Source organism: Capsicum annuum, chromosome 2, assembly GCF_002878395.1.
Source record: "Capsicum annuum cultivar UCD-10X-F1 chromosome 2, UCD10Xv1.1, whole genome shotgun sequence".
Classification (NCBI taxonomy): Eukaryota; Viridiplantae; Streptophyta; class Magnoliopsida; order Solanales; family Solanaceae; genus Capsicum; species Capsicum annuum.
The window spans coordinates 63,944,674-63,971,737 of NC_061112.1; the positions used below are offsets into that span (position 1 = coordinate 63,944,674).

At 36.9% G+C, this 27,064-nt stretch overlaps 1 pseudogene; it reads right to left on the minus strand.

Moving 5' to 3' along the window:
- LOC124896171 overlaps window positions 1-21,721 on the minus strand; it is a 45,600-nt pseudogene extending 23,879 nt beyond the window's left edge.
- Window positions 21,722-27,064: the final 5,343 nt, after the last annotated feature.

Below are 27,064 nucleotides of genomic sequence, written 5' to 3' on the forward strand. Positions count from 1 at the left end.
AAAAATCGTACCCATATATACACAGAAATGATCTTGAGTTTGAGATTCGTGATCTTGTGTATTTGAAAATCTCTCCTATGAAAGAAATGAAGAGGTTTGGCAAGAAGGGGAAACTCAATCCCCGATATGTCAGTCCTTACCAAATTTTCAGCCGTTTCAGAAAGGTAGCTTAAGAGTTTGAGTTACCTTCAGACTTAGCTTCAGTGCATCCAGTGTTCCATGTCTCCTTACTTAAGAAATGCATAGGTGACCCAACATTCATAGTCCCTATCTAGGACATTGATATTCATAATTTTCTCTCTTATAAAGATATTCTAGTTAAAATCCTTGATTATCAAATTCGCAAACTGAGGAACAAATAAGTCCCTTTAGTCAAAGTACTTTGGTGGAATCTGTCCATTGAGGGAACTACTTGGGAAGTAAAAGTAGACATGCGGACCAAGTATCCTCTCTTCTTCCCCTCAAATTCAGACTCAGCTCAAGGTTACAGTTTTCCTTTGAACTTACTCAGTCTCATGTTTAGATATAGCTATAACTTGGTACCAATTAACGTTGCATACTAAGTTATGCATATACAAATCAATCCAGTCATGTACTCTTGCATTAGATATACATGTCCAGTATATAAACTCTTCTTATCAGTAATCCCAACCCTGCATTCATGAACCATGTTCAGCTATGTACTCATGCATCAGATATGCATGTTCAGTACGACAATTCAGTATATCAAAAATCTTAATCATGAAATCATTCGTCAGTTGTGCATATCCAGTGTTGAAATTCAGTCTATCATTATTCTCAGTTTAATTAGTCTCATTCAAGGATGAATGTTTTCAAGGGGGAAATATTGTAAGACCCCGCAAAATCCTAAGCATAACTAAGTCTTTTAAGCCCGCTAAGGGGTCCTAAACTTAGAAAATTCTAGCTAAGTATTCCGACTTAGTATTATTTTGGCCTTCGTAAGTTTAAAACTCTATTTCACGGCCTCTATGAGCTTAAATGTCAATCTTTAGGTTGATTCATGATAAAAAATGTCAGTAGGTGTTCCCAGATGAGTTTTGTATTTTTGGGACCTCGTTTGAACCACGTTTGGGAATCTAAAATAGTGTATCGATGTAATCTCGGTGTATCACGTTGATCAATATTTTTATTGGATCCTAGTGGCAATTTCCAGTGAATCGATGTGGACTCAACGCGTCACATTGGCTATCCATCGATGCCAACAACATGATGCATTGGCTTGCACATCGATTGTTCAACTTTCAGTCTTTTAAACCTGCATCTAGAAGGGTAAATGGGTCTTTCTCCACCTTATATCATCCCCCAAATTATATCATTAATCCTTCCAAGAGAAAAAATATACTCATTCTCTTTAGAATTTATAAAGAACAAAACCTAGTTCATCACATTCAAGATCCAAGACTCAAGGCTTCCACAATTATTCTTCAAGAATTCACCAACTAAGGTATGTTGAGTGTTCATCCAAGGGTTCTTTCCACCCTTGGAGTCCAAAAAAATCTTTTAAACTTCAAGTAGTTGGAATTTATGATTTCCGTGATTGGACTTAAAGTGTATTCATGATTATTAATTGAATTAGATTCCTATTTCATGATTTATTACATATTTCATGTGGAATTGATTATTATGTGTGTAGATTCGTATGAATCTATGTTAAATCTCTTGAAATTGAGAAATTGGAGGTGGATCATGATGCTCAGCTATTATGTGCATATATTATGCTCATTAAGTGCTTGATGAATTGTTCATGTAAACTAGTAAGGGAAATAAATCATGTCATGCTAGCTTATGTGCAAGTTATACCGTGCAAGTGTGTGATAGAATGTCTCTATAGATACATTATGAACAAGTATACATTTTTATGCTATGAAAGATCATGTGATGTTTTATTTTTCATGCTATCGAGTCTTGAGGGTGTTTAATACCTGATAATTTTGCTGTTTATCTAGAGCCAGTATCAGTTACAGAATAATCTCAGTCAAGTCATGATCAGTAGTACTCTCAGTCGGTCATAGGACTCAGTAAAACTCAGTAGACTGAGTATCAGTCCAGTCTAATTCAGTATTCAGTTCAGACCTTAGTAAATTCAGTTAGTTAACATAATTCAGTATTATTCCATCAGTCTATGAAACTCAGTGAACTCAGTTCAGTTTATTTAGACAGTATAATCAGTAATAGTTTAGTCAAACCTAGTGAAACCTAGTATGAACTAGGAACCAGTTCAGTGTCTATTCAAATGGGAGTAGGATTTAGCACCGAGTTAACCTATGGATAGGGGCATTCTTGCCAACATAGGGTTTGACCCTTAGTAGCAATCCCTGTATTATAGAACTAAGTAGCCAGCGTAGGTTGAGATATCTTCCTGCCAGATATTATGAGGTTTGATATATCTTATTTGTGTTTTCCTGCCAGCAAGGGTTGACGAAAGAGCTTCCTGTCAGAGAGGGTTAACTCATAACTTGTCTTTACTTGTGGCTCGATATTGACACCCTTGAAACTAGGATTGCAGTTTGGATCTTATTTTATTTAGAAAGGGGTATGCCAGTTAGATGATTACCTCTCATAGTCTCAGTTTGAGGTTCAGTCTTAGTATAGAACTTAGTTTAGTTCGACATACTCAGGAACTTTTAGACACAGTCACTTAGTTCAGTACGAAACTCAGTATAGTTCCAAAGAACTAGGACTCTCAGATACAGTTATTCAGATATTTGTAATTCAGTATTAGTATACTTAGATATTAGTAAATCAGTATTGAGACACAATATTCAGTGTTATCATGATCTCAGTTTTAGTCTATGTGTTCATGCATGTACTCTCATTCAGTTATACTCATGTCATTCAGTCAGTATTGTTCATGAATATGAACCCATGCATTTCAGCCTACCTCACTTTGTATACCAGTACATTCAAAGTATTGACGCATACCATTATTTTGCGGTATGATGTTTTATATCATAGGTTCAGATGCATGAGCTCCCGAGCACCCTTAGTAGTTCAAACCTTCAGCAGATAGAGTTAGTGGTGAGTCCTCATAGTTCGAGGACATGCTTATTTTCTCTAGTATTTTAGTTTATCAGTTCATTTTAGTAACCAGAGTTTGTTGGGGACTTGTCCCATCAACTCCATATTTCAGACAGTTTAGAGGCTTTTTAGACTAGTGTATTTTCAGATAGATGTTTCAATTTTGGTATTGAAATACCGTATACAATTTTATTATAGTAGTGAACCTTATGGTATGTTTTTTGCCAACTTTCCATAAATTATAGAATTATTATTCAATTATTGCAGTAGGTACCAGTCATGGGTTAGCTTGTGGTCCTTCAAGATTATGATCGCCGTGTAGAGTCCGGGTTATAGAATTGGGGCATTAAAAACTTTGAATCGGAGCCTAAGTTTCAACGGAGTCCTAGGAAATTTTAAAGCCGCATCTAGTAGAGTCTTATGCATGGGTGTGTAGCGCGCCACACTTATGGACAGGAGGCTACGAGATATTTTAGGAAAAGTTTCCCTTCTTTTAGTATTTATGTCGTGTGACTGAGCATGAGCTCCAGTTAAAATATCTGTCTAATCTAGGTTTATCTTATGTTAATAGAATATACCTCTAAAGAGGACTAAGGGAATAGGAATAGGAGACCAGCCAGAACCCCAGCTCATCCATCTAGATCCTCGGATGAACACATCGCCCATATTGAGTTTAGAGTAGCTTTCACTACCCTAGCTCATTTTATGGCAGCCTTGAATAAATGTCTAACTACTGTTCTAGCCAACCCAATGGCCAATACTGTAGCTTCCAAGATTTGGGATTTTACCCAAATGAACCCTCTATCTTTTACTGGGTCTAAGTCAGATGAGGACCTTCAGAAGTTTCTTGATCAGGTGTAGAAAGTTAATGACATTATGGGGGTGACTATTATTGAGAGTGCTGAGTTGGCCGTATATTAGTTGCATGATATGGCTCACTTATGGTTTAAATAAAAGAAGGCAGAAAGGGATGCAGATGTAGGGCCCATATAATGAGAGAAGTTTGCTATTGCTTTTCTGGATAGCTTCTTCTCGTTCGAGTTGGCGAAAGTGAAGGATTTGGAGTTTATAAATTTAAAGCAGGGAAATATGACAGTACAAGAGTATTCTCTCAAGTTTACTTAGTTTGCCAGATATGCCCCATATGTAGTAGCAGATAGCAGTGCGAAGATGAGTAAGTATGTGTCCGGCATGTCTAATAGTGTGGTTTAAATGTGCAGGACCGCAATGTTAATTAAGGATATAGACATATCTAGGCTCATGGACCATGCTTAGAAGATAGATGAGGCTAAGAATAGTGATAAGAAGAGGGAGAACAAGAGAGCAAGAATAGGTAGTATCAATTTTGCTTAGCCTAAGTCAGAGGATGGGAGTCATTAAGTTCTACCCAAAATCCTTAGTTACAGACCCGTCCTCAGCCAATGCTCCTGTGCCAAAATTCAGATATGGCAATAGGGATAGGGCATCAGGCCATAAACCCCAAGGTAGTGTCAGCAGCGCCTGAACTAATCGTCTTTGTCAGAAATATGCTAGAAACCACCAAGGTATCCGTAGTGCGGGAAGTGATGTGTGTTTTGGATGTGTCAAGCCCGGTCATAGGGTCAGATGGTGTCCTCAGGTGGGTTCTCGAAGTCAGCATAATCGTCCCCTAGCTTAGTCCAGTCATCCAAATTAGCAGGGTGCCACTTCCAGTGCCACTAATGTGTAGCGGCCAAACAGACTTTAGGCTCTTCAGTACCGATAGGATCAGGAGAGTTCTCTTGATGTGTTCACTGGTACGTTATAAGTTTTCCATTTATATGTCTATTATTTTCTATATCCAGAGCTTCTTTTCCCTTTGTTACTTCTTATATAGTAGTTTATTTCGGAGTCAGTCATAAAATTATAGTAGAGCCTTTATTAGTCTCTACCCCAGTGGGTAAATCTATCATACCCCAACAGGTATACTGGAACTGTCTGATTATGATATCTCAGAAAGTCACTTCAGCAGACTTTGTCAAATGAGAGATAACTGACTTTAATATCATTCTCAATATGGATTGGCTTCATTCTTGCTATGCCTAAGTTGATTGCAGAAATAGAATTATCCAGTTTTAGTTTTTGAATGAACCCGTCCTAGAGTGGAGGGTTAGTATTTCAGTACTTAGGGGTCATTCTATTTCTTACCTTCTGGCAAGGAAAATGATATCTAAAGGATGTGTCTACCATCTCTGTTGAGTCCAAGGCTCTAGTTTAGAAACCTCTACTCTTTAATCAGTGTCAGTTGCATGTGAATTCATAGATGTATTTCTCGAAGATCTTCTCAGAGTTTCTCTTGAAAGGGAAATCAACTTTGAAATAGTCCTTCTTCCAGATTCTCAACCCATATTTATTCCGGCATATAGAATGGCTCCAGCAGAACTCAGAGAATTAAAAAAATAGTTAAAAGATCTCCTAGATAAGGGATTTATTAGAACTAGTATGTCCCCTTGGGGCACACCAGTTTTATTTGTGTGTAAGAAAGATGGTTCTCTCAGCATGTGTATTGATTACTATCAGCTAAATATAGTCATAGTGAAAAACAAGTACCCTATTCCTAGAATCGATGACTTGTTTGACCAACTTTAGGGCGCCTATTACTTCTCCAAGATAGACCTCAGATTGGGCTATCATCAGCTTATAGTCAGAGAATGTGACATCCCAAAAACCGCCTTCAGAACTCGGTATGGTCACTTTGAATTCTTAGTCATGTCCTTTGGTCTTACCAATGCCCCAACAGTTTTCATGGACTTGATAAACCGTGTGTTCAAGCAGTACTTGGATATGTTCTTTGTAGTCTCCATTGATAACATTCTTGTCTACTCCCGCCGTGAGTATGATCATACAGTCTATCTCAAAATACTATTGTGGACTCTAAGAAACCATCAGCTATTCACCAAATTTAGTAAGTGCAAATTTTGGCTAAGGTCAGTAGCTTTTCTTGGCCATATCATTTCCGGTGATGGAATTATAGTTGATCCCCAAAAGACCTAAGTAGTGAGAAACTAACCTAGACCCATCTCTATATCAGATATCAGGAGTTTCTTGGGCTTGGCTGGCTATTATCGATGGTTTGTTATGGGATTTTCATATATTGCATTCCTTATGTCCAAATTGACTCAGAAGAAAGTTAAATTTTAGTGGTCAGATTCTTGTGAAAATAGTTTTTAGGAGTTGAAGACGAGACTGACTACACCTCCAGATTTGATCCTGCTAGATGGTTCAGATGGGTTTATGGTGTATTATGATGCCTCCAGAGTTGGTTTGAGGTGTATTTTAATGTAGAGAGGTAAGGTCATAGCCTACCCCTCTAGATAGCTTAAGCCTCATGAAAAAAACTATCCTACTCATGATCTTGAGTTAGCAGTAGTAGTGTTTGCCTTAAAGATTTGGAGGTACTATTTGTATGGGGTGAACGTTGCTGTGTTCACTGACCATAAGAGCCTTTAGTGTTTGTTCTCTTAGAAAGACCTAAACCTCCATCAGAGAAGGTGCTCGAAGTTGTTGAAAGACTACAACATAAGCGTCCTATATCATCCAGGTAAAACCAATGTGGTGGCTGATGCTCTCAATAGGATATCTATGGGGAGTGTTGCTCATGTGGAGGATAGTAAGAAGAAGTTAGCTCTATAAGTTCACCAGTTTGCCCATCTAGGTATTCTCTTAGTCGATTTAGTAGAAGGCAGTTTATGGGCGTAGAGTAGTTCAAAATCATACCCTGGTTTATGAGGTGAAGGAAAAATAGGATTGGGATCCTAGTCTAGTCAAGTTAAAAGAATCAGTCAGGGATTAGAAGGTAGAAGTTTTCTCCTAAGGGGGAGATGGTGTGTTTCTCTTTCAGGGTTAGCTATGTGTACCAGGTGTAGATGACTTGAAGTTGGGAATTCTTGCATAACCACATGGTGCGCTTTACTTTATTCATCCAGTAGCCACTATGATATACCAAAATTTGTGGGAGATCTATTGGTGGAGTGGGATGAAGAAAGACATTGTAGAGATTGTGGATAAGTGCTTAATATGTCAGCAGGTTAAGATTGAGCATCAGAAGCCTAGTGGGTCCATGTAGGTGTTCAGTATTCCCACCTGGGAATGGGAAGAAGTGAACATGGACTTTGTGATGGGCTTTCCTCATACTCGTCGCCAGCATGATTCTATATAGGTTATTGTAGATAGGATGACCAAATTAGCTTATTTTCTACCAGTCCATACCTATTATTCATCCAAGGATTATTCCAAACTCTATATTTGGGAGTTGGTCAGATTGTACGGTGTTTCGTTGTCTATTATTTTAGATGGAGGTACCCAGTTCACCTCTTATTTCTGGAAGCCATTCAAAAAGAGTCTTGGTACCCGATTTCACCTCAGTACAACCTTTCATCATCAGACAGATGGTCAAGAAAAAAGGACCATTTAGACTTTAGAAGATATGCTGCGAGCACGTTTGATAGACTTTAAAGGTAGTTGGGATGACCACTCCAATATTCAGATGGCTTCATTTGAGGCGTTTTATAGGAGGAGGTGTAGATCTCCCATTATTTGGTTTGAAGTTAGTGAGTCCACAGTGGTAGGGCCTAATTTGGTGTTTGATACCTTAGAGAAAGTCCAGTTTATCAGGGAAAGGCTTAAGACAGCTCAGAGCCGACAGAAATCATATGCATATGTACGCAGAATGGATCTCGAGTTTGAGATTAGTTAATTTGTGTATTTGAAAATCTATTTTATGAAAGGAGTGAAGAGGTTTGGCAAGAAGGGGAAACTCAGTCCCCGATATGTCTATCCTTACCGAATTCTTAGTAGTTTCGAAAATGTAGCTTACGAGCTTGAGTTGCCTTTAGACTTAGCTTCAGTGCATCCAATGTTCCATGTCTCCTTCTATAAGAAATGCATAGGTGACCCAACAGTCTTAGTCCCTATCGAGGATATAGATATTCAGAACAACCTCTCTTATGAAGAGATCCCAGTTGAAATCCTTGATTATTAGATTCCCAGACCGAAGAACAAAGAAATCCCTCTAGTCAAAGTACTTTGATGGAATTAGTCCATTGAGGGAGCTACTTGGGAAGAAGAAGAAGACATCCTGACCTAGTAGCCTCACCCCTTCTTCATAAATTCAGACTCAGCTCAACGTAACAATTTTTCTTTGAACTTACTCAGTCTCATGTTCAGATATAGGTACCAACTTGGTATCAATTAACGTTGCATACTTATTCATGCATACACAAATTAGTTCAGTCATGTACTTATGCATCAGATATGCATATCCAGTATATAAACTTAGCTTATCAGTAATCCCAGCAATGCATTCATGAATCATATTTAGTTATGTACTCATGTAATAGATATGCATGTTTAGTATGATAATTCAGTTTATCAGAAATCTCAATCATGATCATGCTTCAGTTATGCATGTCCAGTGTTTAAATTCAATTTATCAATATTCTCAATTTAATCAGTCTCATTCAAGGACGAATGTTTCCAAGAGGGAGATATTGTAAGAACCCGCAAAATTCTAAGTTTAACTCAATATTTTAAGCTTGCTAAGGGGGTCTTAGACTTATAAAATTCTAGCTAAGTATTCAGACTTAGTATTATTTTGACTTCGTAAGTTAGAACTCTATTTCACAACCTCTATGACCTTAAAATGTCAATATTTAGTTTGATTCATGATCAGAAATATCCATTGGTGTTCCCAGATGAGTTTTGTATTTTGGGGACCTCGTTTGAACCATGTTTGGGAATCCAAAATAGTACATCAACGCGATCTCAATGTGGCGCATCAGCCATCACGTCGATCAATATTTTCCTTGGCTCCTAATAGAAATTTCCAATGAACCGATGCAGACTCAACGCAACGCATTGGATATCGCTTCGATGCCAATGAAACAATGCATTGGCCTGCTTGTCGATGGTTCAATTTTTAGTCTTTTAAACCTGCGTCCAGAGGGTTAAATAGTTCTTTTCCCACCTTATATCATCCCCCAAAACATATCATTAAGCTGTCCAAGAGGTAAAATATACTCATTCTCTTTAGAATTTATGAAGAATAAACCTATTTCATCACATTCAAGATCAAAGACTCAAGGCTTCCACCATTATTCTTCAAGAATTCACCAACTAAGGTATGTCGAGTGTTCATCCAAAGGTTCCTTCCACCCTTGGAGTCCAAGAAACTCTATTAAACTTCAAGTAGTTAGAATTAATGATTTCTATGATTGGAATTAAAGTGTATTCATGATTATTAATTTAATTAGATTCTTATTTCATGATTTATTACACGTTTCATGTGGAATTATTTAATATGTATGTAGATTCGTATGAACCAATGTTAAACCTCTTGAAATTATGAAATTAGAAGCGAGTCATGATACTTACCCATTATGTGCATATATTATTCTTATCAAGTGCTTGATGAATTGTTCATGTGAACTAGTAAGGGAAAGAAATCATGTCAGCAGAAATCATGTCAGCTAGCTTATGTGCAAGTTATACCATGCAAGTGTTTGATAAAATGTCTCTATAGATACATTATGAATAAGTGCCCATTTTTATGCTATGCAAGATCATGTGATGCTTTATTTTTATTACTATTGAGTCCTGGGGGTATTTAATACCCAACAATTTAGCTATTTACCTAGAGCCAGTTTCAGTTACATAATAATCTCAGTCATGCCATGATCAGTAGTACTCTCAGTCAGTTATAGGACTCAGGAAATCTCAGTAGACTCAGTATCAGTCCAGTCTAGTTCAGTATTCAATTCAGACCTCAGTAAATTCAATTAGTTAATGGAATTCAGAAGTATTCCATCAATCAATGAAACTCAGTGAACTCAGTTCAGTTCAGTTAGACAGTATAATCAGTAATAGTTCTATCAAATCTAGTGTGAACTAGGAACCAGTTCAGTGTCTATTCATATGGGAGTAGGATTCAACATCACGTTAACCCATGGATGGGGTTATTCCTTCCAGCATAGGGTTTGACCCTTAGTGGCAATCCCGACATTATAGAACTACCAAGCCAGGGTACGGTGAGATATCTTCCTTCTTGATATTATGAGGGTTGATACATCTCGTTCGAGTTTTCCTTCCAGCGAGGGTTGACGAAAGATCTTTCTTTCTGAGAGGGTTAACTCACAGTTTTTCTTTACCCGTGGAACGGTATTGACACTCTTCCAACTGTGGTTATAGGTTAGATCCCAATTTATTTTGAAAGGGGCATGTCAGTTAGATGATTACCTCCCATAGTCTCAATTTCAGATTCAGTCTCAGTATAGAACTTAGTTCAGTTCTGCATTCGACAAAGTCACTCAGTCCAGTACAAAACTCAATATAGTTCCATAGAATTAGGAATGTTAGATATTGTCATTTAGTTATCAGTATTTCAGTATCAGTATACCCAGATATCAGTAAATAAGTATACAGACACAGTATTCAGTGTTATCATGATCTCAGTTACAGTCTATGTGTTCATGCATATACTCTCATTCAGTTATACTCATGTCATTCAGTCAGTATTATTCATAAATATGATCCCATGCATTTCAGCCTACCTCACTTTGCATACCAGTATATTCAAAGTACTGGCGTATACCTTTCTTTTGCGCTATAATGTTTTATATCATAGGTTCAGATGGACGGGCTCCCGAGCATCCTTAGCAGTTCAAACATTCAGTTGACAGAGTTAGTGGTAAGTCCTCATAGTTCGGGGACATGCTTATTTTCTCTAGTATTTCAGTTTATCAGTTCATTTAAGTAGCCGGAGTTAGTTGGGGACTTGTCCCATCAACTTCATATTTCAAATAGTTTAGAGGATTTTCAGACTAGAATATGTTCAGACAAATGTTTCAGTTTTTGTATTATTATATCGTATACAATTTTACTATAGTATTGAACCTTATAACATGTTTTCCGCCGACTTTCCGTATTTTATAGAATTATTATTCAGTAATTGTAGTAGGTATAAGTCATGGGTTAGATTGTGGTCTTTCGAGATTATGAGCACTGTGTAGCATCCGGGGCACAAACTCGGGGCGTTACAAAGTGTGAGTATGGTCCATTTGTACTCAGTTGGTATCATAGGCCAATCGAGCAAAGTATATATTAAAACATACAATATACACACTAAGGGCATGCCATCTTCAAATAGAAAATATCCCACAAGGGTAACCACACCACTTGCACTAACAGTTCTATAATATCACATATATTGCAACAAACCAGAAAGATCATATGTATACAATATAACATGTACAGGAAGAACGAGGAAGGACAATATAATATATATACAAGATTATGAAGTACAAGTGTAGGAAGATATAACAATTACATAGTTACAAGTAAAACAAAAATACAATCACATCACAAGCATAATGAAGTAGATACAATGAAAATTATGATAATGATAATGATGATGATGATGATGATGCATGAGGTTGTCGCACAACCTATAAGATCATTGCACAATCTTCGTATACACCTACGAAGCTAAAGCTTTCCTTCATAAGACCTATGGGTGGTTCATCAACCCATATACAATCCATATATCATATCTCCTTCCCAAAACATCCCTCGGGGAGGGTCTTATAAAATGTCACAATATCTCCTCCCGACACCTCCTTCAGTGAGGGTTTTATCAAAAGATATTGATAGTGTTTCTCAGTATTTCCATGGTGGTACCATTTTTTCATGAATGAGTATAATATGAGGATGTAATTCTCATAACCAACCACAATGAGTATTTCAAAAACAAACCACATGAGTATTTCCACAACCAACCAATATGCCAATCACGTGATCCAAATATCCACTCAATCTTTTCGACCATTCTTGAATTTCCACATGATTCATATGCAATAGAGTATGAATACATCATAATACACATTTGGTACCATTATATTCTTTTCATCAACAAAACACAATTATTCTCATGTATATAGGCTATCAACATCAAATTGGACCCCAGAAGGTCACACATAGCACATAATATGTGAAATCCACTAATTACATCACATATAGGCTTTATAAGGGCTCAACACAATAAGATAGCCAATTTCAAGATTAGTTCCCTTCCCCTTAACATACATTATATATACAAATTAACTATCCAACCCAGTCTGAAAGAGTTAATCCACAACCTATCTCGAATGTTAAAATCAATCTGTACACTTCAATATCAAAGACTTAAACCTCACGAACAGACCCAAAATTAACTAAAATATCAAAATATAGAATCTATGATTCAAAAGGAAGTCAACAACAACCATATTGCCTAGTTTGGACTCGGGCTCAAAATAGACCCTCTAAATGGATTTTCAAAAAAGAAGGGAAAAATCATAACTTTATTTCAAAAGTATGTTCCCATGTTTTTAGGAGTCTACAACTAAAAATCCAAGCAAATATGAGTTAAAAACAAGGTCTAAATTGAAGTAAAACCATTTTTAAACTTTACGAGGTAAAATCTATGAAATCTATTTTAAAATAAAGATTTGAAGTTATTTTGAAGTTGAAATTGAGAAAAATGTATAATTATAGGATTAGCAACATTATTAAAGTGAAAAAGTATTTAATTCAGGTTTTAATTGGTGAAATACACTTTTTGGGCCTTACGTGCCAAAATTCTCAAATTCACACTTAATCCATAATTAAAACAAAAATCTAATAGTAAAAATAGAAGAAATTAGTTGAAATGAGTGAAATGGAGCTTACCCAAGCTTAGAAGGGAAGAAAATATATCAAAATCATAAAACCCTAAGCTCCAAGTCTTTAAAATAGTGAAAAATGTCAAAACATGGGCATTTATACCTAGTACCTGGGATTGCAGCCCACGTGTTGCGATCGTTGTAAGTTATCTGAATTGTTTATCACGATCGCAGATGGGACGTCGCAATCGTGACACTGAGTCGGCCGGCCCTATTGTGATTGCGGTACAATCTCACAATTGCGGTTGCACCAGTAGCTGGTGCATCAGCTGGGGATTTATGATCATTTTGAGTCCCCGCAATACCCTCAGGATTCATCAAAAATCCTGTGAACACAAATGAAATATGCTTACATATCAAATTCGACGCTCCGGGATCAATAGGGATATCATATTTCCAAAAAAGATATCATTTTCACAAATTTGATCCCCAAAATTCAAAATAACGATTTTCCAAATTGAGGGTCAAAATGAGATTTAAAAGCCACATATCTAGACCAAATATGTTACCACACTACATTGACTTTCTGGATCTGCTAGCAGATTCTATTTTGCCATCTATCACATGGATCAAAATATATCAACTGTAGTCACATATAAGCCTCTAGAAGCCACTAAAAATCACATATCACACAAATGACATCAAAATACATTTGGAACTGTGCCAATAAACCCCATACCCCATAAATACCATAATGTAACTACCGGTAAAGGTAAAATAGTCAAATAACATAAAAACACATACTTGACATATTTCATAAAAAATTAGGTCATTTCAATTTCAAAAACCAAGCTACCTCCATTACTCAACTCTTGAAGGGTCTAAAGCTCAAGAACTTAGGGTATCACGTTGCATCTCCCTGAGGATCATTCATCCCTGAATGAGGAGTTAGATCACCTTTAGCACGATAAAAAAAGGATACAAACAAAATCCATAGATAAATTCTAGATACGTTAAAAGGGAAACGAAACTCATACCTTATGCATTTTCATCTAACAGGGGAAATAAGAATGGGTACCTGGCTCTCATACCGTCCTCATCTTCCCATGTAGCTTCTTCTACTTTTTGATTTCTGCAAAGCACCTTTACAAAAGCTATATCCTTAGTCCTCAACGCACGAAATTGCCTATCCATTATCACAATCGGGTCTTCTTCATAAGTCAAGGAATCTAAAACTCCAACATCCTCAAAAGGCACTATCAAGGAAAGGTCACACACACTCTTTTTTAGCATAAACACATGGAAAATAGGTTGAATAGAAGCCAAACTCGTAGGCAAATCTAATTTATATAAGACATTCCAAATTCTCCTCACAATTTAATATAGACCCACATAATGGGGACTAAGATCCCCCTTCTTCCCAAATCTCATGACACCTTTCATAGGAGATACCTTCAAGAACACCCAATCACTAACTTAAACTCTAACTCCCTCTATCTTATCTCCATGTAAAACTTTTGGTGACTCTGAGAAGTCTTAAGTCTTTCCCTAATTAACTTCACCTTCTCCAACGTTTGGTAAACCAGGTGAAGACCAAACAACCTAGTCTCACCTACCTCAAATCACTTAATAGGAGACCTACACCTTCTACCATAAAGATCCTTAAAAAGAGCTATTTGAATGCTAGAATGATAGCTATTATTGTAAACAAACTCAATAAGACGTTTATAACGCTCAAATTACACTCTTGAATAGGTGTAGGCAATCATTATCAATATAATAACCCAACTTAGGTTGGGGTCGAATCCACAAGGAGTGAAAGCATGAAATTCAAAACTCAAGAGTGTTGATAGTTTACTAAAAGGTGACCCATAATGTGAATGAAACAAGAATAAATGTAAAGTGGGGGAATTAGTTTGAATGTGTTTAAAATGACAACTATTTCAATTTTAGGGCACTATTTTCAGGTTGAAAAATGCTAAGAGTGAATTCAATTGGGAATAGGCGTTGGGGTTATGCAATACTTGGTGTGGGTTCTTACATGGGTACTTGACATTTTATCCAACTTTAGCTAAAAGTGATGGGTAGGATAGATGTTAATGTATTGATGTCAATCTGTCAAATACGATACCAAATTTAACAAATGGGTTCTTTCGAATACCTCACAAGTGTGACAAGTATGCATATCTATTACCTCAATTTGTATCCTTATGTCTAAGAGATGTCATTAAATAAGATGATTCAAGTTATTAGTTGTATTTATTCCTCACCCATCTCCCTTCTTTCGAGGATGAAATGGGTTCAAGGGTGGTTGGGGTTTACAACCCCCACCTCTTGATTAAATTATGGAATAAATACAACACTCATCACAAATAACTTATTAGGAGGATAAATAGCTAATAGCCATGCATTACCACAACCTAAGCAAGCATAACCCCAAGATTTAGAATTAGCTACTCATAGAAAAAAAGGGTAGAAATATACTAAAGTTATCATTGACTTCATACATGAGAAATAAAGAGAATGTAGTTCCAAACTTGGAATTCAATAAATGTTCAACGAAATATCACTAATTCTTCCTTGGGAATCACTCACATATATTCTTTACTCAAGATTAGTACAATTTCTTCTAAGATGAAAACATAGGTGCTAAGATGAAAAGATAAAGCTAGGATGGGAAAAGAAGCTAGGTCTTGAAAAATGAACTAAAACACTCTTTTAAGCTCCAACTCTACATTTCTTGAAAATTATAAAAATGGCACCTTGCTCTTGATCTGCTTGAGCGGTTCAAAAGCAGATAAAGAGTAGATGGATAGCAGCTCCAAAGCAGATGCCTCTTTTCCTTCATATTTGGGCTCTTGTTGACTTGAATGACTTTCTCTGCTTCCCTTCTTAACTTTCACCTACACAAATGAGCATTAAGTAAGAATTACCATCAAATCAATGGAAAAGCATGATAATTTAGGCTTAAAAGACCCTAGCAAGTCATCAAATTGATGACTTATCATCCCCCTAAACTTATACAATTTCTTATCCTCAAGAAATCAAGAATAATTCAATAAAACAGGGTATTTAACTCAAATCCACCCAGAATAAAGCTATACTAAAAGAATAAGCTAACAAAGCTCTATAAACACTTTCCAAACATGTCAAGGCAATAAATAAACCAAAACATTTCAATAAGCATATATTTGTGAAGCAAGGATGCAAGTTTGTATCAAATGAACTTTTCAAATCACAAGACATATTAAGATATGACACAAAATCATCAAAGCTTATCTCAATCTTCATAGTCCAACTTACTTCACTCATTTACCCAAACCGATAGTAAAACATCACCCTTTACCCAAAAGTACCAATGCTGTTCTCATGCAAGAGTTAGTTCCACACATTAAAGACATTTCAATTACTAAGGGAGCTCAAATAAAGAAAGAATTCACACTCATTCTTACCAAGAAATTCAAGTACATCAAATAGAAATATAGAATTACCCTTTATGTTTTTCGCCACTAATATCGACATACTTAGTTTAGAATCACCAAGGTCTTGTGGGTAAAGATGAAGGTTTAAGGTGCAAGAAGAAATATATATGGATCAAGTGAGAAAAAATCCTCATTCAATGCAATAGCTCAATCCTTTCTACCCCTAAAATTTTCAAACTACCCACCTTATTCTTTTTCAAATCATTTCCTATATTTTCTTAATTTTTCGTTTAACAATTACCAAACAATTCAAAGCCACCATTTTCTTTCTTCCCTTCTTTGACCTTTTCAAGAGATTTTCTACCTATAAGCCGTTCTTAGCCCCTCACTCATCCAAATTTTTTTAAAGTTCTATGGGCTAGGCTATTCAACTTTATCATCAAGAACATCTCTTGTCTTTTAAGAACATGTGTTGACAACCTTACATATACCTTTCCTATCTATTCTTTGATCATTTTCTCCCAATTACACAACCACCCAAACATAGGCTTTTGCCTATAATCTATTATTTAGAATCATTCAACGCATCAAAGGAGGTCAAGTGCCAGAAGAGAGATTTTTAAAAGGGTTTAGGTGTTTTAGCATGGTTATCATTACAATAAGAAAGAAAGATGGAGAAAAAGGTTCAAATAGGTTAACTAAGGAACAATGTTAAGGTGAAAATTTCGCTATATGATGGGTCAAAAGGGCCTTGGGCCATCCTCCAAATCAAGCTTGCCTATAATTTTTCTTTAAATACACTCGGGGCAAGTTCTAGATTACATATATTTACATGAATTATTCAAAAATCTCACCACACATGGCGTCGTACTCATAAGGTAAAAGTTAGTCTCCCAACCAATTTGAGCTTCATAAGTTACTCCGGGCATCCTTGTAAACAAAGAGCCAAAAAATAGAGTTTAATGGTCTCATTAAAAAGAAAGCTCAAAAACATCCTTGATTTTTTTCAAAAAGAAAACTATATTTTTTGTTTTCCTCAAAATCATTCCATTTCTTTCAAATGCCATTTTGATAGTATTTTTGAATTTTTGCTTCTCCTTTGTTAACTAAAATTACTAGATAATTCACCTAAGGATGTCACCTCATCATCCCACATGAGTGAATTGTCACTCAGTTCGACAAATAAACTAAACTAGAACTAAAATAAATGATCAAAAGAAAGAGAAAATAAAATTTACTCCTTAGGAAAGAACTGAGTTTCAAAGAAAACCCTTGGAGTTTATTAGACACGTATATACAAAAGGCAACATGAGCAATGCTCACAATCGGATACCATATTTATATTAAACGCATGACACAAATTCAATAACAAAAAGACAATATTTGATATCATTTTTAAATTGCCCAACAATGGCCCATCCAAAGCAATATCAATAACAGTAAAAAATCAAAACAAGCCCCACAAGGGATAAAGTAAGCAAACATGAAAAAATGTAACGTGTACACATAAACATCAAAGTGATAACATAGAGTATGTCTACACAATTGATCTAACCGAATGCCATAAAGTTAAATAGTAGGTACCGACCATCAAACTAATCATAAAAATACCTCATCCCCACTAAAGACATTACATTATCCCTAATGTGAATGTAAAAGAGAGTAGAGGAGGGTTAAAACTCCCTATAGTGCACAAAGTGATCGAATCTCTATCAGTGAATGATCACACTCTCTTAATAGGAACCTCATCAGACAGGGATCCTCTCATCGAGTCTGCTATGAAGGGTGTATAGAGATAGCTTTGGCTTTGCCTTTATTTAAGGGATTACCCTTCCTAGATTCTTGTGGGGAAGTTCTTCCTTGGAGACATACCTATTAGAATGAAACAAAACAAAACCAAAACAAAAGATAAAAGGTAAAATATGTTTTTTTTTGATGTTTTGTATGTTAAGAAGGAAAATAAAAGATAATAAAAGAAATTTTTTGATGGATGCAAGGTAACTTCATCATTAGAACCTATGGGATTCATCCATTGCAACACTTAATTATTTGAGTGCTAAATTGTCTCACATTACTCACATTCCATAAAACTAGTTCATAGGACATCCATAACCTCCAATGGAAGCAAGAATGACCAATAGCCTTAAGAATGATGTCATCCAATCTATCATAGGTCAAGGAAAGCATTCATGTCTCCTGGTTGGGCATAAGTGACCAACAAAAACCATGGATGCCATATTTCTCAACAAACTCCCTCAACCAATGACTACCGAATATTTCATTTTTAGTTTCAATTGGATTCAAAATGATGAAAATAAAAGGACCACATTATGCCCTAAGGAAAATCACATTGACCATTTCAAGCATACAAGGCATTCCTCTCTTATTGTTATTTCAACAAACATATGGTGGGCATGCTAACTAAGAACTTAGAGAAAGAGAATAGAAGCACAAAAGAGCAAGACCATCTCATCAAATCATCTCCAAACATATTCAAGTGTTCATACTATACTATTTGAGCCATCCACCACACAAATAAAGTAAGAAAGGATGAATGGACATTTTGTCAAACACATGGTGCACTAGTTTCATTTAAGAGAGTATCATTAATCAAACAAGTAAAACAAGGCACCTATGCCACCATAGTCATTCTAAAAACTATAAATCATCCCAATAAGCTCACAAAAACCAAATTTAAATGACAAATCATCGTGAGATATGAGGCATTATGTCCATTCGTAAGAAAATTCAAAAGTGAAAATAAGAAAGAGCATACCTTTAACTTGCTTTAAGAGAGAGCAATGAACCACAAGTCCAAATGAATTGTCTCAATTCTTGATAATTCAATTTTTGTTAAAGAAAGAGAAATGTTAGAGTTGAGAGAAAGGACCATTTAGAAGTGAACTGTAATTAAAAATGCTGAAGTGTTGACTGCTTTTGGTGCCTTTCTTAGTATTTAAAGAGATTTTTTCTGACCAGGTCGAGTCAGCCCAACAAAATCTACCCCATTATGAAGTTTCAATATTCTTTGACTCAACCTGCATCCCATCTGCTTTATACCTGTGGCTGGATTGCTTAAGCAGTTCCAACATAGATTGGGATAGTATGTAACAACCTGACTTTCATCCAACATATGACTGACCTGCGACTGGATTGCTACAGTAAGTTCAGCGCTGGTCCAAGTAGTTTACCTTCAGTTTTATTGCCTAAAATTGAGCCTCATGTGTTCATGATATGCCTGGCCTATGTCTGTACTGCTGCAACATGTCCAGCACAGGTCAAGGTAGTGTAGTTACTATGATTTTGTTCTAAATATAAGCCACTTGGGTCCCAAATGCTTAGTACATACGGTTGGCCTACTCAAGCAGGTTCAGCACAGGTTTCGAATAACCTGGTACATGATTTTTTTCACAAAGTTCTTGGTTTAGAGCTTAGTTTTGAGCCTTCGAGCCAACCTTCTCGCACCTAAATTTATTACCTAAAATAACTAAAACTAAAGTAAAACATGAATAAAAAATGTTGCCTCCCAAGAAATGCCATAGTTAGTCGTGGCACGATATTATATACTCATCATTTTAGATCTTTGAAGCTATACGAGTAAACTATGATTTCTCTAGGTCCACCCATATGATAGTTCTTCAATTGAAGAGAAGGACATCATCAGCCACATGAAACTCTCGATTTAAGATTTTGGCATCGTGCCACCTCTTCATCTTCTCTTAGTACAACACGGAGCTCTGGTATGCCCTGAGTCAAAACTTTTCCAACTCATAATTTGATTCACCCTCTATTTTGAAGCATTCCCCCAATCTGTATTCAACTTCTTCATAGTCTATAAAGCCTTATCCTCTAACTCAATGGGTAAGTATCAAGCCTTCCCAAACACCAATTAGTAAGGGGACATACCAATGGGAGTTTTATAGGCCATTCTATATGCCCAAAGAGTATCATTGAGTTGTCTTTCCCAATTCGTACAACCAACATTCATGATTTTCTCAAGGATGGAGTTGATTTCACCATTTAAAACTTCAACTTGGCCACTCCTTTGGGAATGATAATGATTAGAAACCTTATGCTTCACCCCAAACTTATCAAGAAAAAATTTAAAGACCCAATTAGAAAAATAAGAGCCGTCATCACTAATAATTACCCTTGGAGTCCCGAACCTTGTAAAAATTTACTTTTTTAAGAAACAGTGACACTCTTACTTTCGTTGTTTAGTTAAGAAATGGACTCCACTCACTTTGAGACATAATCGACATTAACCAAGATATATTTATTGCCATATAATCTCGTAAAGGGACTAATGAAGTCGATCCCCCACATATCGAATAGTTCAACCGCGAGATTGGGCCTAAGAGGCATCTAATGCCTCCTAAAAACACCACCTTACATTTTACATTGAGGGCATGTTTTGACCAATTCATAAGCATATCTATGAAGGGTAAACCAATAATATCCACTTTTAAGAACCTTAGAGGCTGTTTGAATCCCACAACGATGACCACCAAATAGAGAGGAGTGACAAGCCTTAAGAATATCTCTTATTTCCACCTCCATGACACATCAATGAATCACACCATCCACATACTGCCTAAATAATAATGGTTAATCTGAAAAATACTTTTTCACATCAAATAGGAACCACTTCTTATGATACTAATTAAGTTCTTCGGGAAACCCACCGCTTACACTATAGTTAGTATAATCCACATACCACGGTGCAACGTTTCCCGAAAGTGACATGACTAGCTCATCTGGGAATGTGACGTCAATATCAATATCACCCAACTTTTCATGATTAGATTCAAGGCGGGAAAGGTGGATGGCTACTTGATTTTCATACCCCTTGCGATCCTTTACTTCAAAATCAAACTCTTGTAAAAGCAATATCCACCAAATCAACCGAGGTTTTGCCTCTTTCTTTTCTATGAGATATCTAAGAGTGGCGTGGTCCATGTGACAATCATTTTTGTACATAAAAAATAGGCCTAAAACCTTTTGAAAGAATCCACCAACGTAAACAACTCTTGTTCTGTAACTGTTTAATTATGTTGAGCATCATTCAATGTCTTGCTTGCATAGTAAATCGGGTGGAACAAATTCTCTTTCCTTTGGCACAATACTCTGCCTTGAGAAACACCACTTGCATCACATATTAATTCAAAGAGTGATGACCAATTCGGGGCTACTATGATAGGGGCCGACACAAGGAGTTCCTTGAGACAATTAATAGCTTTTACACAATCATCATCAAATTCAAATTTTGCCTCTTTTTTAAGAAGTTTGCACAAAGGATGAGCAATCTTTGAGCAATCTTTAATAAAACACTGATAGAACCCAACATGGACTATAAAACTTCAACACACTTCACAGAGATCAGTGGGGTAACTTAGCAATTACCTCAACTTTTGCTTGATCCATTTGGATTCCTTTTCCCAAAATTTTGTGGCCTATAACAATGCCTTCCTTGACCATGAGGTGACATTTTCCCCAATTCATAACAAGAATAGACTCCACACATTGTTCAAGAACTTTACTTAAGTGAGAATGGAAAGAATCAAATGAATCGCTAACCATAAAAAAGTCATCTATGAAGACCTCCATTGTATCCTTTACTATATCCATAAAAATGGACAACATGCATTGTTGAAATATGGCCGGTGCATTGCATGACCTAAAGGGCATGCGCTTGAATGCAAATTTTCCATAGGGATAAGTGAAGGTGGTCTTTTCTTGGTCTTTTAGGACGATGAAAATTAGATTGTACCCCGAGTAACCATCAAGGAAGCAATACCAACCCTGACTGGCTAGTCTATCTAACATTTGATCCATAAAGGGTATGGAGAAATGGTCTTTCTTGGTCCACGAGTTTATTTTACAGTAGTCCATACACATGATGTTGGGCATATTTATACATCTAAGCACCATAACTTGTCCATGTTTTAGCTAAGTTTTGAGGATAAAATGCATAATTCTGGCACTTTTAGTCTATTTTTAGTTATGTGAGCTGACCTATGTGATTAGTATGCTTTTCAGGTACTAATGAGGAAGATTACAACACTTTTGGGACCTGTGGACAGCAAAGGAAAACTTCACATAAAAAAGAAAGCAGCTCTTGGACTGAATGTGACGCATGGGAACTTTTTCCCGGGAAAACTCAATATTTTTAAATAGTTAAGGATGCAGTAGCAATTTATTAGAGAAGGATGTTATTAAAAGCATGATTGCTGAATTTTTAGTTCATCATTGACATTTTGTATTATTTTGAAAACAAGAAAAAGCGGCTTAGCTTGAGGACAGAGAGAGAGAAACGTGTTTCTCTCTTAATTTCGCTAGTCATCTTCATCACCAAGATCGTTCTAAGTTTTGGTATGATGAATATTTTTATGTTGATTTCTGTTTTATTCATGAGTAGCTAAGTTTATCTGTTAGGGTTATGGAAACCTTGTAGTATACTCTCTATTGCTATGGGTTTTTGAATTTATGATGTGTTAATCCACTTATATCATTACTCTATTCATTTTGATTGAATTCTCATGGTTGCAAACATAGGGAATGCGCCATTATAGCAATAACTTGTTTGATAGAAAATTTACTGTTTGGAAAAGAGAGTGTGACAAGAAAATAGGGTTTCCAACCTCTATTTTACACGTTAATGCCCTAGCAGGATTAACGTCTTGGAGAGTTCGTACAATTTGTTGTACACTTTGGATTCGAGAGAACTAAGGTGAATAAATCCTTGATGGTTGAAAAACACTTGGATTTAGAATTAGAATACGTCTCTCTATAAGTGCATGCATGTATAAAATCCGTATTACCCATAGTTAATAGAGAAGTAGAAGCTACAAGGTGGACATAACCCTAAGTTGTCATTCTCTGTGACCAAATATTATTACACGTATCATCTCATCGTTACACTAATAATATTATTGTGCACCTAAACCGAAAACCCCCTTATCTTGGAACCTTCAACCAACAGTCTAATAATAATCGCAGTACTTAGTAATCATAGTATTCCCTGTGGGATTTGACACCCAACCCAACTGGGTTCTATATTTGACAGCGACCGCTTACACTTTCTAACGAGAGTTGTAATTTGGGCGTATCAAATTTTGGCGCTGTTGCCGGGGAATACGATTGTCAACTAAGTTTGTGATAGTTAATAGACCCTTTGGTCAAAGATTCTCAAATTTTACTTTTTATTTGTTGTTTTTGTTTGGTTCAGGTTTAGTGGATTGCATGCCAAATACACGGAGATCTGGTCAGCCATTATTACCTATAAATCCTGAACCACATCTCATTGGCAGAATGTATACGCAACGAGACCTTGATAGAATAAATACTCAATAGGAGCATGCTAGATTAGTTTCATTGGCAGCTGCATAAGTAAATCAACAGAATTCTGATAACCCAGGTCGGGTACCAAATCTTGATGATGAGGACCTGGGTGATGATGAGTTATTATATTCAAGGCGTGCAGATGATGTGGCTGCACCAGTGAACAAGAATGTCAATTGAGATAGTCAAGCTAGGATGAGACCCAAACGCCGAGCTATGCAAGTTGCTTTTGATGATGATGACGACTTGGATGGGGCTGGTGCCACAGGGGCTATTATTTCTCCGCCTTTGGTACCCGGAGCCAAGTTCAATATTACTAGCACCATGATCCAACAATTGCAACTCAAAGGGTTATTTGGTGGACTTGCAAGCAACGATCCAAATATGCATCTGATTAATTTTATCTCAACATGCAAATCGTTTGACAATCTAGGGGTTGGACAGAATGCGATCCGGCTGCGCTTATTTCCATTGTCTCTATCTAGAGAGGCAACTTTATAGTTAAACGGGCTAACTCCTGACTCTATTACTAATTGGAGGCAACTAAAATAAGCTTTCCTAGAAAGATTCTTTCCGCCGTCCAAGAGAGCACAATTAAGAGATGAGATAAGCAATTTCAGATAGCTTCCAATTGAAGCTCTCCACGAGACATGGGAGAGGTTAAATAAGAAGCTTATGTGGTGCCCAAATCATCAGATGACCAATGTCCACTTGATGGAAATATTATATAGGGCTTTAAACTCGGTGACTAAGCCAGTGGTAGATAATGCTGCGGGTGGTTCATTCATGGACCTTACTTTTATTAAGGCATGTGATATGCTGGATGGTATGACAAAGCAGAGTAGAGCTTGGCATACCAGGTATTCTGAGGTAGCAAGCTTTACTGTATCTAGTGGCATGATGGCAGAACAGAAGTGAAGAGAAGTGGAATGTGACCAGGATATGGCTCACATGAAAATGCAAATGGACCTTCTTACCAAGCATTTATTATCAGGAAAGACAGGAAAGGTCAAGGCTGTTGTATCACAGGGAAGAGATGACTTCGATTCTGAGGAGGATGCAAATTACTTGAATAATCAGAGGGGTTTCCGAGGCAATGTCCAAGGAAACCAAGGTCGGAACTATTATGAAAAATCTGGATACAAAGACCGAGACCAAGGGAATTGGAAGAATAAGAATCACAGGAGTGGTTTGTATGTCCCTCCTAGAAATCGTGAAGCTGCTGCACCTAGCTCTGGGAAGATGTCCATGAAGGACATGATGGCTAAGCTGTTGAAAGGAGTAGAGGTAACCAACACGGGAGTAACTGAGGTAAAAAATGATTTGTCCTCAATAAATCAATTGGTTGACTCGCATTCCACTTTAATAAAACAGCTGGAAAAACAAATGAGTCAACTATCAGCGACATTCAATCAAAGAAAAGCTGGCACTTTACCGAGTGACACTATCCAAAATCCAAGGAAAGATGGATCATGTTTGGCTATTACAACCAGGAGTGGTAAAGTATTGGAAAATCCATCCAAGGGCAAGCCCGTGGTTGATAGTATAGAGGAGAATATTATTGAAGTAGATTGTGATGATTCTGTAGAAGTTAAAGATCAGGATGAGAATGTTCATGATACTACACCTAGATGCCAGCAGTCTGAAAAGATTGATAATGGGAAGCACAATAAAAAGGAAGTGGTGGAGAAAGCTCTTCCAAATCCACCACCACCTTTTCCTCAGAGATTGAACAAGAAGGTTGATGACACCAGGTTCAGTAAATTCATGACCATGCTGAAGCAGCTGCCTATTAATGTGCCTTTGGTGGAGGCACTGGAGCAAATTCCAGGGTACGCCAAGTTCATGAAGGACCTTTTAACAAAGGAAAGGGCAGCGAGCTATGAACTGATAGATAATTTTCATCATTGCAGTGCAATTTCCATGAGGTCTTTGGTACAAAAGAAGGCAGATCCGGGTGCTTTCACTATTCCTTGCACGGTTGGATCTTTAGACTTTGCTAAGGCTTTATGTGATTTAGGGGCTAGCATTAATTTGATGCCACTAGCCATCTATAGACAGTTGGGGTTGGGCGATCCTACACCAACCAACATGCGGCTTGTAATGGCAGATAGGTCGGTAAAATGACCTGTTGGTATCTTGTATGATGTATTAGTGAAGGTTTCTACCTTTATTTTTCCTGCAGACTTTGTTATTTTGGATTGCGAGGTAGATTTTGAAGTGCTTACAATCTTGGGTCAACCTTTTCTCGAACAGGAAGTGTGCTTATTGATTTGTGAGCAAATGAGCTTTTATTTCGGATGAATGACGAAGTGGTACGTTTTGATGTATGCAAATCAATGAAGCAGCTCAAGGATATGAATGTGTTCTCTATAGTTGATGTTTATTATGAGGATGAGAAGGAATTATCTTTAGAGAAGCAGCTTACTGTTGAGCCATTTGCTGCTGTGCTTTTGAACTTTGATCGTGAGGATGTTAAAGAGTACGAAGAAACTATCTATTCTTTGACAGGAAGGGGGTCATATTCTTATGCCCCTAAGAAGCTGGACCTTGACCTTAAGAATCGACCTTCACCACCGGCAAAGCCATCCATTAAAGAGCCACCGGTGCTAGAATTAAAAGAGCTACCCAGTCATCTAAGGTATGTGTTCTTGGGTAGTGGAAATACACTGCCAGTTATTATTGCTGCTGATTTAGGTAAACAACATGTAGAGGCTCTCATCTTTGTTATGAAGAGGTACAAGAGAGCTATTGGTTGGACTATTGCTAATATAATTAGTATCCCTCCTGGCATATGTATGCACAAGATTCAGCTAGAGGAAGATTGCGTACCCACTATTGAGCATCAGCGTCATCTGAATCTACCCATGCAAGAGGTGGTGAAGAAAGAAATCATAAAGTGGTTAGATGCAGGGGTGGTGTATCCAATCTTAGACAGTAAATGGGTGAGTCCTGTACAATATGTGCCCAAAAAAGGGGGCATGACAGTAGTAGCAAATGAGAAAGATGAGCTAATTCCACTCAGGCCTGTCACAGGATGGAGGATGTGTATGGATTACCGGAAGCTAAATTCGTGGACGTTAAAGGACCACTTCCCAATGCCATTCATGGATCAAATGCTTGATCGATTGGCAGGAAAGGGATGGTTCTGATTCTTGGATGGTTATTTTGGATATAATCAGATTTGTATTGCTCCTGAAGATCAGGAGAAGACCACTTTTACATGCCCATATGGTACTTTTGCATTCAAACAAATGCCATTTAGGCTATGTAATGCACCTGCCACTTTTCAGCGGTGTATGATGTCCATTTTCTCTGATATGGTTGAAGACACCTTGGAGGTATTTATGGATGACTTTTCGATTGTAGGTGGTTCATTTGAGTCATGCTTGGTAAATCTGAGTATGGCTTTGCAGCAATGTGTGGAATTCAATCTGGTGCTAAATTGGGAGAAGTGCCATTTTATGGTCAAGAAAGGCATTGTTCTCGGGCATAAGGTCTCTAAAAAGGGAATTGAAGTTGATCGAGCCAAGATTGAAGTTATCGAGAGACTACCACCTCCAATTTCTGTGAAGGGGGTTCGTAGTTTTCTCGGTCATGCTGGCTTTT